The sequence below is a fragment of the Coturnix japonica genome, chromosome 19, assembly GCF_054131305.1.
Source record: "Coturnix japonica strain WE chromosome 19, WE-NBRP24, whole genome shotgun sequence".
Taxonomy (NCBI): Eukaryota; Metazoa; Chordata; class Aves; order Galliformes; family Phasianidae; genus Coturnix; species Coturnix japonica.
In genome coordinates this window covers 630699-646138 of record NC_140681.1, presented here as the reverse complement: position 1 = coordinate 646138, position 15440 = coordinate 630699, and the positions used below count along the sequence as shown (strand labels likewise).

General features: G+C 37.5%; 1 protein-coding gene across 1 annotated transcript in view; it reads right to left on the bottom strand.

The window, feature by feature from the left end:
- LOC146757728 (agouti-signaling protein-like) overlaps positions 1-9707 on the bottom strand; it is a 72052-nt gene extending 62345 nt beyond the window's left edge. The window contains exon 1 of the mRNA XM_085519995.1: positions 9657-9707. The gene's annotated coding sequence lies outside the window, so the exon portion shown is untranslated. The remainder of the gene's footprint in view (positions 1-9656) is intronic.
- Between the last annotated feature and the right edge of the window lie 5733 nt (positions 9708-15440).

Sequence of the window (15440 nt, the reverse complement as noted above, 5' to 3'; positions counted from 1 at the left end):
TTTTAAGTTTTCAGGAACTGTCTTTTATCTACCATGAGGCAGCTTCTGGACTCTTTCCACAGAGGTCACTTCTGCAGTTCACCCTCTACCAAAACCCAATACATACTTATAGTAAGAGTTTATTTCCCTAATATGCTAAACAAGCTGCAAATCTACCTAACAGATCTTTAAAAAAAACCAAGAAAACAAAAGAAAAAAGCATGCTATGGGAAAATATGGCATTTTTAATGATGGAGAGGTGCAGAATCAAGCCTTGTTTTTAATCATTACTGTTTCCATCCCATTTACCTGTTCCTAAAAACCTACTCCTATTTGGGAGTGAAGTTGAGAGGCCACAGCTTCAGTGATATTTCAGCCTCTTTCAGTTTAATTTCATTTTCAATCAGTGGTTGTGAAATAGATTCATTTATGCATCAATTTTACTTTTTAAATATCTTGGAATCATTTTAACTGTAAACTTTTAATTCTGTAACAAAACATTATGCAGGATATAAGACAGATGTTTCAGACTTCACATTAGCACCTGGCCTATGTACTGTGTTCCTTTAGAAAGAACCAGTGTTTTGAAAGATGAAAGTGCAAGGTTATTGACACTGTGGTGATGGATATAACCTGATAATCTATCCTTTTAAACTGAAAAATCAAGAAGCAGAATAGAATAACTTGTGAGATTGCTATATAAATTATTACTTGATATCTCATTCTGTCCTCTGGACTCTTTGATACCTAGCTTGGCTATTCTGGCACTTCTTTCTCTGCCTGCTCTTGTTCATATGACTTCATATTCCTTTTATTCATTTTTTTCCTTTATTTATTCCTTCATTTATGCCTTTTTGTGTGAATAGCTCAATAACATTCCAGTTAATATAGGAGTACACTTCCATCTCTCCTTTCCCAAAGTGTAGATGCATTTTGTACCTACTGTCTTTCCTTGAGGATCTGGCAGCCATCAAGACTTTTGCTTTGCTTTGCCATGTCTGAATCAGAACACCTCCTGTATCTAGACCTTAATGTTTACTATATCCATTACTATAAAGACTGGAATTATCTGAACCAAAACCTCAGCTTTTGCAAAATCTCATCGGAGAGGAGTTTCTTAGGCACCCTGAACAAAACATCAATTGCAGACAACTTTGCTACTGCACACAGTGAACCGTTTGTCAGTGTGTGAGAGGAGAAGGGGGTTTCAAAGATGTCTGCTGGGTTGGAACAGGTCTCCGCTGGGTCTGCAGATGTCTTTGCTGGCTGCTCCCATGTCTTTTGCACGGGTAAGCTGAGCTCTGTTGGCAAGAGAAAGCTGTGCAGTTCAGCACCACTCCGGCATCGGACAGCTGCCCCGCAGTGCCGCAGGGGTTCTGCTGCTCAGCAAGAAGCTATCAATGAGTTGATTGATTGAATGCAAAATCTTTATCTTTTTCAAACAAACAAACAAACAAACAAAAAACCAAGTAATGTGTTTAGTTCCACTGGTTCTGGGAACGAAATAATGGGATTGAATGCATGTCAAAGATTCAGGAATGTGTTGATCAGTTTCTTCAAGACTTGAATGGTTTATTTCAAGTGAATGAAGTGGCTGAAGCAAAGGTGTCAGCACAGAGAACACAGCACTTTATTCTTTAGTCTAATCCACTGGATCTTGTTTTGAGGTAGAAAGAGGAAATAAGGGGAAAAAAGTTCTCCCTGCCTCTGCAGTCAGCAGGCCACAGCCTAGAGTTTGTTTTTTAAGGAAGGAATTGTTGGTACTACCGCGCAAGCAAAAGTCTGTTTGCTGCCAAAGCACTCTAATACTGGATACATTGCTTCATACCAAACACTGCAGCAACGTAGGCTCTTGCTTAGCTATTTACGAGTAGCATTAAGGAAATAGCTGTCTATACAAAACCTTCTGTTCTCAGAATTAAAATGGGACATATATAGAATAGAAAAAGTCACTTTTGGTAAGACATTGTAGTCGCTGCAATTCAAGTCAGCTGTGAAAGATGCTGAAGAGAGTATTATTACTATTGTCAAGGTCTATCCAGAAAAGGCTGTTCCTAGTCATCTTTGTGATGACTTACAGATGATGAGCAGAGCTGTGTCTACTAACAGCCGTGGAGTTTAACATAGTGAAGATGCCTTTTACTGCAGTAGCCTTCTTCTCTTGACCTACAAGCAACCTTAGTGCTGCCTGAGTAGAGAGAACTTGTAGTGTTTATTACATTCAACAGAATTATCTCATTAAAAAAAATAACAATCATATGTCGTTTCATCATCACTCTCTGCTCTGAAAAGATGTATGACCAGTGCAAAATATGTTGTTGTCTGGAGCATCCTGGGACTTTGGAACCTTTCTAAATAAGCTTGAAAGCACTTATAGGCTGTATCTTGACTGTGTGCCATCAGTATAGCCAGACTGAACCTCAACCATGAAGAAACTCAGTGTCACACTGCCTAGGTGTTCCTGAATAGGCACAGACTTCAGCAGACCCAGACTATGGTAAATCTGAAAGAGGCCCAAGTGAAAGACTAGAATTAATTTTGTTCCTAGCTGTGCTTTGAGTGCACAGCCATTACTTTAGAGAACTTCAGTTTACCATGGGAAAAAATGGTGTACATCCACAACTCTAAATAGAAGAATCTCAGTTAAAAAGCTCAAACACTTTCCCTGTTTTAACTTATACTGCTTTCAACAATATATGCCAATGGCTTTGGACACAAGATATTAGTGTGTCCACCCAAAAGAGAACACTGAGAAGGATACAGTATTGAATCAAAAACACTTACAGAGAAGGAAAGAAAATGCTGAAAAACATTTTGCTGGGACTACATAAAAGTGAGGAACTGACCACTGTAATCTTCAGCAGGGTTCACATAAAACTAAAAAGACTCTGACCACCAAGGTTGTCGTCTGCTCAGTGGTGAGTAGGAATGACATGAATGACATTAATGACATGAAATACATACCAGGAGCTGAAAATGTCATGCTGCTCCTGCTTGATGTTTTTTCCACTGGCTATGCCAGAGGTTGAGCTTACAACTGCTTGTACATTTCTACATTTTTTTTCTACTGCAGCTAAAGGGAGCTATTTCCAAAAGTTCTACTTGTCTGTACTGATTCAGATTTTAACATTAACTTTTCCTATGAAAATAAGTATTTATCTTAAAAAAAACAAACAAACAAAAATGGATGAATGTAATGACCCATCCCCATGGTGCAGATTGGGTTATCTGGATAAAAAAAGCTCTTGCATGGGATGTATGACTAATGTTCTTATCACAGCTCTTTGTTCTACTGACAGACTAGAAATAATGTATTTTTCCAAATCTTGTTCTGGATATGAGAAAATTAAATGACAGTCATTTCATAAGAACTGTGGTAATAGGTCAAAATTTTCCTCAAGTAAATTACTGTATACTTTGGAAATCAGTGTCCTTTGTCAAAGGCATCGATGACATTTATTTTACATATCTTTTTACTTTTTACTTTTACTGAATCACTTGTCTGATAATATTGTTGAATTCTTCAACTAAAATTGAACAGTCATTTGTTTTCTATATTGCTGGCTGTCTTAGGCCTTTAACGTGCATGTTCCTCAGCCATCTCTTCTGAGAACCAGTGTCATATTGTTTTATTTAGATGGGAAGTGATTTATCAGGTCTCATATTTACTTTTTTTTTTTTAAATCTCTGTGGACTTTTTTGATGTTTACAACTGCATGCAGTATGGCTGTCTCATTGTTTTATGCAGCCAGATTTACTTTTCCTGTCTATTTTTCTTTCCTAATGTGATAATTTCATTCTTTTTGATGCTAAGAATTGATTTAGAAAATCATTAATGTGATTCCATGAACTTTTTCTGGACTCAGACTTCACCTTTTGTATTTATTTCTTCCCACTACTGAAATTTTGTTGACCTTTTCAGCAAGATTTTCTGGATTTTTCTTTTTTTTTTTTTTTCCAGTTGTTCTGAATATCTGTTTCAACACACTTTGTTTTGTCCAGAGAGCCCATCTGTGGAGATATCCAAGATGAGGCTGGACAGGGCTCTGAGCAACCTGATCTGCTGTAGATGTCCCTGTGCATTGCATGGGAGTTGACCTTTAAATGTCCCTCACAACTCACAGAGTTATATGGTTCTATGGTTCTGTGGTTCTATGGTTTTAAGTAACCTAGAAAAGGACTAGGCATTTTGTAGCAACTGTGAGGATCCCATGATCTGGACTTCTACTTTACTGAAAAGAAACTATTATTTCCTACTTTTTAAAGGGTTGATACAAAGGAAGTGTAAAGTCTTGCAGCTAATTTTTTTCCCAAGACAGCAAGGTTGCCTTCATAAAGGCACTGTTAAAAAGCATGTTTCATATATATATACACACATATATACATATATATATATACATATATACATATATACAATATCATATATATATTGCTGATATTTATCTCTGCCTTTTCATACCTTAACATTTTTGATTTCTGGGCAAGATTTCTCTCTGCAAAATCTATATTGGCTCTTTTTGGAGTCTATTGCAACTCAGTTTTTTTTATGAGTGCACTGCAGTATATCTTTTGCTCCATAATTGCACCACTGTCCCCTATATTTTGCTCTACAGGAATCCTAATTCCTGCATATAGCTTGCTGCAATAGGCTTGCTTTGCAGAAACGACAGTCTGAACTGCTGCTGCACACAGCTTAGTGTGAAATACAGAGCAGTGTTTTCACCAGTTTTCTGCTGCTTATCTGAGCCAGCTAGCAGCTGTTTGTAATACCTAAAAGTGATGCCTCTGCATCATGTAGTAATCTGACTCCCACTGTGCATTAGAGAGAGCTGACATCTGTTCTTAAGATAAGTGGGAAGACAGAAATCCAGGCTCTCATCCTTAAGGCATCAATCACTGTGGCTTTTTTTGATTGAAAAGTTTGTTTTTAATAAATGCTTGAAAATGGTTCATCCAGCTGTGAAGTATTTTGTCAATGCTACTTTGACCATTTTTTGTTTCCTACAAATAACAAAAGGGACAGTTTCTTTTGAGTTGTCAGAGTGCCTCTCTTTTCACTGGTCTTAAAGATGTATTCTTAACATTTGGCCTATGTTCGATATGGACAGTCTCTTTTGCTGCTAAAAGTTTTGCTGTGATTGTAGCCAAAGTCTACGTTCTAAGTAGCTCAAATCCTTTTCAGATCAACCTATTTTTTTTTTGCAGTTTCTGGCCTGTTGTATACAAGAGAGAGTGTGCATTTCCTCCATTAATAATATTCAAGGTTGCAGGTATCCTAGTGAAACTTTATGTGTGTTAAGAGTGTATATTTGCATGCTCATGATCCAACATCCAAGGGCTGCTCTGAAAGTAATGCTGCTGGAAGTGAATGCTGATGAGATGGCAGTGGAAGTCAAACGTTCCCAGTAATATTCTGTTCCATTTTGCTGCCGTGTGACAGATGGCAGCAGAGGGGCACTCTGACAGAATGGCGCCTGCCATGGAAGTGAGTATGAAGCAAAGGTGTGTGCTTGAATTCCTCCATGCAGAAAAAAAAGTGGTAACCATTGACATTCAAGAGGCCAAATAGTGGAGATGAGCACAGTGAGGCAGAGTGATGCATTTCAGCAGTGGTGACAGTGTTGTGGAAGATAAGCTAAGTTCTGGACAGCTGTGCAGATATTTATAAGCGTATCATGAAGTCTCTATTTCATTACTGGCAAAGATGCACAGATGATGATGTTGAAGTGTAATGATGTTAAAAAGAAAAATAGTGCTTCATAGCTGAGAATTTGTTCTATCAGAGAATGTTATTGTGCTCCTTGTTTCTGTTGTAGTCTCTGCGGGAATAAATAAGAGACATTCCTTTTGGAGCAGCCTATGTATATCACTTTTCAGGTAAAAGAAGCTCTGATGATAAACTGCAGCTGCATTAAGTCATATTCTATTGTTTGGCACCTTTCTGTAATTAGGACTGTTAAATCAGTTTTAGTGCAGAACTGGAGTTAGATCCCAATTGCTTGCTAAAATCTCTCCATGTTTTTCTTTGTGTAGACCACAGAATTTACTCAGAACAGAGCACTTCCTTTCTATTTGTCGAGACTGCTAGAGATTATTTTTTTCTCCATAAAATGGCATATTCTGTGAATTTTGAATAGCTTGTAAAAAACATTGCCGAAATATTTCCCCTTATTTCCTTCCTAGGAGCAAGACTGAAAGTTTGTATAGTCGCAGCAAAATGGAAGCATGGTTATGGATTTCCACTGGCTTTGCACATTTTTGGATCTCAGAATTATTTCCTGTCAGATATTTGTTTTTTTGTCTTTCATTTTCGCAGCAGGCATACTTTACAAGCTTATTTTACAGACTTGAAGTGATTCTTGCTCCTGTTTTTAATTAAAAAACTAATAGGTTATTGGATAAAGTAACAACACTATTAGATACACTGCTGTGAATAGGGTTTGCTTGTTGACACGCACTAGCAGAACTCTAAGTTCATTTCTTTAGTACTGATCTGAAACAACACCAGAACCCCAAACCTGAACCCAAACCTTTGCCATGGCTGATAGGTTGTGGATGGAGACAGAGACTGGGATAGGAGACAGTATGAGAGACAAGTTGGGCTTCTGCCTACAGGATGACTGTTTTGTTGTATGGTGGACAAGACTTCATCCTACAAAAATGTTTTTACTTATTTTAAATAATTTCAAAATATATGTGCAATATATGCTATAACTATTACTGATAGTAAAAATAGAAGTTCAAATACCATACAAAGCTTCAGTGAAGCCAATTATCCCATCTGTAATGTGTAAAGTTAAGCAACTATATCAGATTTTGCAAGACATGGACTGTAGTTTTATTTACAATACATGTAAAACACTTTGGAAAGGTTCTTCACCACACAATCCTACTGGGAGGATTTTCTGTGTTTCAGTGAGAAGCTCAATGAGTTATGGATTTAAGTGGCTTCGAAAATGGGATTTAGATGTTTCCAAATATTTTAACAATCTGTTACATCACATAGGAGATTGAAACCATGACTGAGAAAGACGATTATGGAAAACAAATAAGAGTTTAATTTTCAGGTTATGAAAAAACCGTTTTTATTTAATATCCTTCCTGGCTTGGATATCTTAAAATATCACTTTTTTTTTTTTTTTTTTTTTTTTTTTTTTTTTTTTTGAAAGGGTAATGAGACTACTTTTGTCAGTACTTCATTATACGTCAAGGTTTGAGATGTTGTAGTTCACAAAAATCTGTTCTGGTTGTTTATGAATCCAGGTAATATTTGAAGTTTTTGGTGTTGCTGTTCCTTGAGAAGAAACAGCTTTCTCTATGAGTAAGGGTTCTGTTTCTTCAGTTTTATGGAAAGTCTGGGCAAGGCAATAATGCTAACAATTTCCCCTGTAAGTCTGTTTTTGCAAGACTTATTATTCTGAACAGATACCCGCTTACTTCTTTCAAGAACTCATTTAATGTTTTGGACTTCATCTACATTTTTCTCAGCCCTACAAAAAAAAAAAAAAAAAAAAAAAAAAAAAAAAAAAAAAAAAAAAAAAGATAGAAACACTTCAAAAACCAAACCAGAAACATTTTCAACGGTCACATAAGCCTTAGACCTTAGTCATGTTGTTACACGACTTCAACTTTCCCATCTAGAAAAGGCATAAACTCATAGCTTGCATTTCTTCAGCACGAAGACTGATCAAACGTGCTATGCAAATCGTCTGCGAATGTTGGGGTCATCTACTAAATGGGAAGAAATGCAGCATTTTGAAAGACAAATTTAATCTGATCACATAAAACTTGTGGTGTATCTTGGGAATGAAAGCAAGATCAAATAAGAAAAATTCTATTAATTTTGTGTGAGATGGGAAATAGACTTCAAAATATCTCAGAAAATGTCAAACGAAATAGAAAAGTTTGGTAAATTTCACCTTTGTTCTTTTTTAAGAGGTTTCCAGCAAACATTTTTAACCATAAAGTTAAAATTGGCATAGTAAGTTAGGAATAAATTTTGTCACTGTAATAGCTTTAAGCTTTCTATAAATGAGCAGCTAAAACGAATCCCTCACAACGTTTGTAAAATCACAAAACAGACATTATGCGTTAAGCCTGCTGTAAAAGGCAGTCAGTGGATTTTACCTGAAATACTGAAACAACCTGTGGTTATGGATCTGTGTCTTCATTGCCTTGTGGATACCTGCAATTTACTGAGAATGCAAAGTCACTGAATAAGTTCTTTCTGCAAATTGGCTTTGTGTCATTGCTGTGGTTCTCAGGAGCAGCACATCATTAAGAGGAGGCAGCTTTAGGGCAACTCAGATTGTAACACAAAGTAACTTTAAAATTGAACCGCATCACCTTCTGTAATCTCTTGGTGCATTATAAATTAATGCCAACTAAGAAAACGAAGGAAAAAGAAAGCAAAACATGGAAAACATCTTTATTAGTTTTAAGGAGGTGCTGCTTGTGTTTCAGAATTGCTCTGATACATCTAATATCAATCAACGGTTGCCACTTTAGTTACATTTTAATACTTAAAACATGAAATAAACAAGAGATGATCCATATATATTGCATGTTGGAAACACTTCCTTTGCACTGACAATTAAAACAACACAGTAAATGACGATTTGATCAAATCATTTTTCCAGCATCCTTATGAAACTTTAGTTTACAAAGGAAGTACGAGAACTGGAAGGAAACCACTACTCTTTGTTTCTACTCTGGTAGTTGAAGCAGTGCTAGAAATCCAGGTGTGTCTGAAAGTCAGCACATTGTGTTTTAAAGAGGTAAAAAAAATCTGCACATTCTACTCAGACTTTTTGAAAGTGATTCAAACCAGCTTAACAGATGATTCATAAGCTAAAAAAAAAAAGAGGAAATATGCTACAAACACAAGCATATATTTTAAATTAAAAGCTATTAAGCATAAACGCAGCATTGGTCAGTTTGGTGTAGCAGTGTATGCATACCAGTGAAGTTTATGTCTCTCCTTATCAGTGTTACCTATAATAATCACATGCAAATTTGATACATTAAGCATCAAAAATAAGTTAGACTATGCTGGTTGGAAAAAAACAACAAAAACCCAAGAAGATAAAATCCATATGAACAAAATACGTAATACTGAAGTCTGCAGATATATAGCATCATACCTGAAGATTTTAGCAGCTTCTTAAGGGTTTTTGAGATTTCTAATAGGTAAATAGATTCACGGGTACTGAAAGAAAATTTTGGTGTTTTCAGCATCAACTCAGAATTCAAGGCAATTCTATCATATTTGTTTACAGACATCTCTAAATAATAAAGCTGACATTTGTTTGCCTGCAAAGTTAATGTTTTAGTCCGTGTAAATGATAGATGCTATCAGCAGCTCACTCAAAAGACCAGTTAGCCATTCAAATAGCCCGTTTGAATTTGCAGCATTGCCTTTGCAATTGATATACATGGATTGGTTCTTCTAATCACATGGTAGCCATTAACCTCCCCAGAAATTATTCACGCGTCTACAGATGAAAACACAGAAAAACACAGGAAAATTTCCTGAACAACTGGGAGATTCCATCTTCCACTAAAAGCTGTAATGTTTCTAAAGGGTTTTGAGAGGAAGAGACTGTTAGGAATGGAAAAGAGAAGGGATAGGATTTGTTATAAGCTTGAAGAACACCGTCAGCTGTTTCCTTCCCTACCTGCTCAGGGAGCAGCTCCAGCCTTTCATCCCAATGACTCAGGTTCTCTCTGGCGTAACTGGAACAGCCTTCACCTTTAAGAAGCTGTAGACTCTCAGCCAGGGGGGAATCTGGCCCCATTTCCCCCAAAAAAGGCACACACATGTGAACATTAAAAAGAAAAATTCAACCCCAAAGCAGTCAATGAAGGACCAAAAGACAGCCGCTGCCACAAATCCATCACTTCTCCAATCCCTTATCTGAGAATTTTTTATTGCTGCTTTCAAAATATAACTCATCTGAGAAGGAAATACAACGGCGTATGGTCATCTTCATGTTTCTTCTTTTTTCTTTTCCAGATGTAGTCACTGTTTGCAGCGCTGTTTAAGATCTCTTTCCTGGTTCTAATTTTCAGTGAAATTCATAGGCCAACTTGATTCATTTCCCATCCCCTGAAAACCAAAGCACATATATACTCTCTAGAAAAGAAACCTATTTTGTTGTGGTTTTTTTTGGAGCAGAAAGACAGCTTTCATTATTCGTATCAATATTAACCTGGCTGACATGCTCTTTCAGAGCTTTACAGGTTTTTTTGTTGGAGTGTATTATTCGTTTAATCCTGTAGCTACCAGGCAGCTGTCTGATATCCTTCATATGGGTTCAGTCCTTTGGAAGCTATTAGTCTCCCTCAAACAGAATCTGGATTTGTAAAAATATAGCAAGACTAGAGTTCATGTCAAAGGGGTATAACTAATTTCGGCACACTTTTGCTTCACCTCTTTGACTTGAGCTCAGGGATCAGATAGCCTTGCCATTTTCAAGTTAAAGCTTGCACTAATGTAATCTTGGGCAATAAATCAGAGGCACTGCATGGTTTCACGCTACTTGTGTCATTTTTACAAGTTGTTTACACCAGCTTAGGTAGAAAGAAAATTGATCCTTTTCTCACTGTTTCCCAAGGACATTCAGAAAGACCCTGTGCCGCCAGACCTGTTCAGCTTCTTCTTCTTGCCATTTGATTGCACAACTCTTGATGCATATATTAACAATTCATGTGATTTCTTATGTATTTTAAAGCTATTTTCCTAGCTACATTGTGTAAAAGGAGGCACTCCTGGTTTGTGTAGTCCCTTCCACTCTGCTTATCTTAACTAAAGGTCTTTGTGAATTTGTACCTACCTGACCCTGTGCAGTTATAATACAAGGAAAGAAATACGGGTAAATAATATAAGAACAATCACAAGCAATCCGATTTTCCTTTGTGTAAATAAAATAACATGGAAATGGCTGGAATGCACTGATTTATTTCTGCTTGTAGGTCTCAACTTCTGCATTAGGGTCAACATCTCCATGGCTGCTAAGGCTTAATGGCTTCAGAGCACTCGGAGCACTCCACGTGGAGATCAGAATTTCACTTTTGCAGTAGAGGAAACAAATGATGCCCTGAAATTAAATAAATGGTCTGATTATTCTTTTTATGTTGCGCTCTTTGTGTTGTTACTGATGAATTCCATCTTGTGCCTTGCAGAATCTTGCTTTTAGGAACATGTTTTATTCTTATCTTTTGGTAATTACGACAAAAAGGTGTTGTTTTTGTTTTCCCCACAAATATTTTATAAAGCGTCAGAAAAGGCAGAGTAAATTAGAAGCTTTGCTATTGCTGGTAAGAAAGAAACCATTCTTTTGTTCTAACCACGCAGAAGACTTGGAGATGTATCTGGCAATACGTCAATGATATCTTCAGAAGTAGCTGCCAGAACCTTATCTCAGATCCATACAAAGTCTTTGAGCATAGGTTAAACACTTTTCTTTTGTTCCATGAGATTGCAGGGGTATAAAGCTGTCTTCATATCAATTCCACATGGTGGCCCCACTCCTCCAATTTAATTATTTTTTAATTCATGTTTTATTCTTTATCCATTCCCTGGTTAGCTGAGCGTGATTTTGTTGGGGGAGTGCTGGGGAGTGTTTTCTTCTGCCAGAAGTCTAAAATAGACAGAAGCAAAACTCGTGCCTTTGTTTTCTTTTTGAAGACATCTGGACCTTCTGAGGTCCATTCTCACTCATACTTTGAGGCCACTGCAGTGGATACTCTTCACACTTTTAACTAAGGCTTGAGCTATAAAACCCGTTGGCTTCTTTTTGTTATTGATTACTTACTTGGGAACTCTTCATATTCAGTCTCCTTACATCACTTTTTGCAGTGTTATTTTTTTTTTGCAGTGATACTACATATATTTTACAGTCAATGATGCTTCTGCTCAGATTGCCTCCCCAACTCTTGTCTTGGTCTACCAAGCTATCGGTGTCCTTTTATTTTCACCTATACAACATTTTGTCCATTGGCCAACATAACTTCTCCTATATTTCTTTCTTCAGAAATCATTCTTTTTATAGGATTTACCTTTTCCTTTCTAAAGGGAAAGGTCATAATGATGTTGCTCCATATTCATTCCTCCTCCTTTCTTCATTATTTCATAGGAAAGCATCCCATTATATTCACAATCGCACAAAATGAGGTGCTGATATTTATTTAAGAATCTTATTCATAATCACTTATTTTTTTCTTGAAGCCTGATACTATGTGAAAAAAAACAACTCTCATATTTTCCTCCAGTTTTGTTATATATGCTAAAGATTTTACTCTCCTTTACACAACTAATCTTGCTAGGGTCAGTGAGTGATGTCAGTTCATGCAATGCATATTCGTAGGTAATCTGTATTATAATGTATGTAATTTTTGTCTTAAGAGAATTAACCCCTTCTGTGGATATCAAAGGCAGGAAGCTGAGCTGTTTGCCCTGTTCTAGTCTTGGATGCAGCTGTTGGGGAGCTCAGGGCAATGAACTATAATGGCTGTAACTGGAGGAGCTGCCTGTTCTTTCTTCATGTGCCACTTACCCTGATCTGTCCCTCTTCCATCCTTCAGTAGTGGAGTCAAGAAGCAGCAGTCAGACTTGCAGCAAAAGTAGCTGCAGTAATTGAAGGTGCTGTGGTCTCCAAGCTCTCTGACGCTGCTCCTGTGCTGGATTAGTACCAACTAGTTAGTTATCAGGATCACCAGCCAGTCACCTGATCCAAACCATCTCTCACTGTGATTTTGTGCTGTTGGCTTGGCTGCCTGAAGTAGATGAGAAGTGCTGGTGGAGCCTTTCTGTTCTTCCATAAAGTAACTTCTTAAGAATAAAGTGATGAAGTTCAGCTCTCTGCCATTACCATTATAGTCCTAAAACACTCTACCTGTGTTGTTTAGTTGTTTTCCATGTAATTAGGAATTAACATATTTTTTCTGCTCAGCTTTTAAAAGTGGTTGTATTACTGCTTTCTGTATTTTCAGCCACATCATTTAAATTTCAGTATGCTCGACAAGTTACACGAAGTCTGAATGTAATCCTTGCAATGCTTAATCAAATTAAGATAGGCAATGCTCTGAATACCATCTAACAGAAGCAGCAAATGCCACAGGCCAATATTTTGTGGCCAGGAAAACAATAACCATTGCATAGACATGCTGTGGGAAAGCTGCACTTGACAGATGTTACTATCTGGTGCTATGAATGTGACTTAGTCACGCTCTATCTCCTTGATGCTCCCTCCTTCTTCAGTGACCCCCAAAGAGCTTGCAAAGTTTGGTAGTCGGTTATACCTTCTGTCACATGTGCCAGGACTCCAAAACAGGTTAGGACTGATGTTCTCATGAAGCCTTATGTTCCTCCATCAGTGTAAGGGAGAAAAACAAAGCCTCTTTGTTAAGCTTATTATTTTACTTAGTTTGGCAAATTTTAAAAGCAATTGAGGTTTTCTGGGCAAAAGCCAATGAGAATCTGTCTCCACTTAACTCATCAGAAATGTTATACAAAATAACCTTGCCTGCACGTAAAACATTCCTTTGTGTGCAACGTGAATCCCAGAATTGTTGGTTCTCATCTTTAGCTTTTCAGTGGTGTAGTTAAAAAGAAGCTGCAGACTTGGATGATTTGACCAAAAGGTTTTAAGTTTCCCTTACTGAAAGACAACATGAAAACTGTTCCAGGGTGTTTAATTTTTTTTTTTATTTTATTTTTATTTTTTTTAAATTTTTATTTTTTTCAATTCAGAAACCATGAACATGTTGAAATATTAGTTCTTCTTTCATTTTCAGAGCTTGTTTGGACATTGTAGCACATCCACGTCCAAGGCCAGGTTGGATGGGGAGCTTAATCTGGTGGGTGGCAACCAGCCCATGGCAGTTGGCTGGAACAAGATGGGTGCCTTCCAAGCCAAGATATTCTATGATTCTTGTACTACTTTCTTTTGTTTATACTGCAGGATACATAAGAGGCATTTAGAAATTCAGCAAATGAAGATTTAAGTGATTTGCTGTTGCCATTTTATGCAAATGCTGTTGCATTTGATTATTGCAACAGGTGCAGGAATGAGAAGTGAAAGCTGAGGATACATCAGGGCAATGTGCAGCAGTTGGCTGTTCAGTGGATGGCACACAGATCCACAGATGGATGTGCCTGCTCTGCTTGATGCATGCTTCTCTACAGTGTGTATCACTGCAAGGATGAAGCTGCTGTGCCCTCCACTCTGCAGAACATCTGTGTTGGAGCAGGATCCAGTGAAGTCAAAATGTGCCCTTGAAGGCTGCTGTAAAATAACTTCTCAAGACATTTATTGAGACTACATCGTAAATGGAACATCTGCAGCTATGCAAAAGAAGATGAAGAAGATGGATATGTTAACGCAGGAATGTAACTCCAACCAGAACACAAGCGCTGAGATAAAGCTGAGACTTCAGACTTCCAAAGATTACATGTCCAAGTTCCAGTCTTAAATTATTAACTGAGGAGACTGTGGTAAAGATTAATATTTTGACTTCCAGGAGTTGCAGAATGATGAACTAAAATTATCAATACTGAGGAAGAATGACAGAAGAAATAGAAAAGCATTTATTAAAATAAAACTTAAGTTTTAATTTCTATTTAATGTCTGTGGGTTTGCTTTCCAGAACCTGTGTTGATGGAGGAAAATTGTTGATGGAAAATGTTACTTCGTGGAATTTTATTTACTTGAAATTAGCAAATGTATAACAGACACAGAGAGTTTTCCCTGTAGTAGACACTGTCTAAACATAGTTTGTGGGCCAAAGCTTTTCACTACCATCAGAACCTCCCCACTGAATAAAATTCAGTCCTTTAAAGAAGGTGTAAGTGTGCTTATGGTGAATGCTGCCCAATTAAATGGCTCTGTGAACATTCAGCATTTCGTACACAAGTTTTATCTTTCACTCATTCACTGTGCCATTTCTGAGAGCAGAAGAGTTCTCTGACACCCCACTACAGGAAAACTAACTGAAGAAGAAGGAATTTAGCATGGCTGAGCAATGAGTTGCTGGTCATCTGCTGCTCAAAGTGAGGGGTAAGAAGGAAAAGCACAGGCAGTGGGAGCAGGAATGTGTGGCCTGGGCAGAGTACAAGGGTGCTGGCCAGAGATGCAGAGTTGGGATCAGGAAAAACAAGGCACAGATGGAACTGAACTTATTAAGGGATGTGATCTGAGACAGCCAGCATGGCTTCACCAAGGTCAGGTTGTGCCTAAACAATATAATGGCCTTCTATGATGGAGTGGCAATGTGAGTGGAGAAAAGAAAGGAACTGATGTTGTCTGCCTGGATTTGTGCAAGGTCCTTTGCCATGGTCCTGGACTGCATCCTTATCTCTAAACAGGAGAGAGTTGGATTTGAAGGCTGGACTAGTAGGTGGATAATGGTTGGATGATTGCAACCAGAGGGTTGTGATCAACAGCTCCATAGCCAAGTTG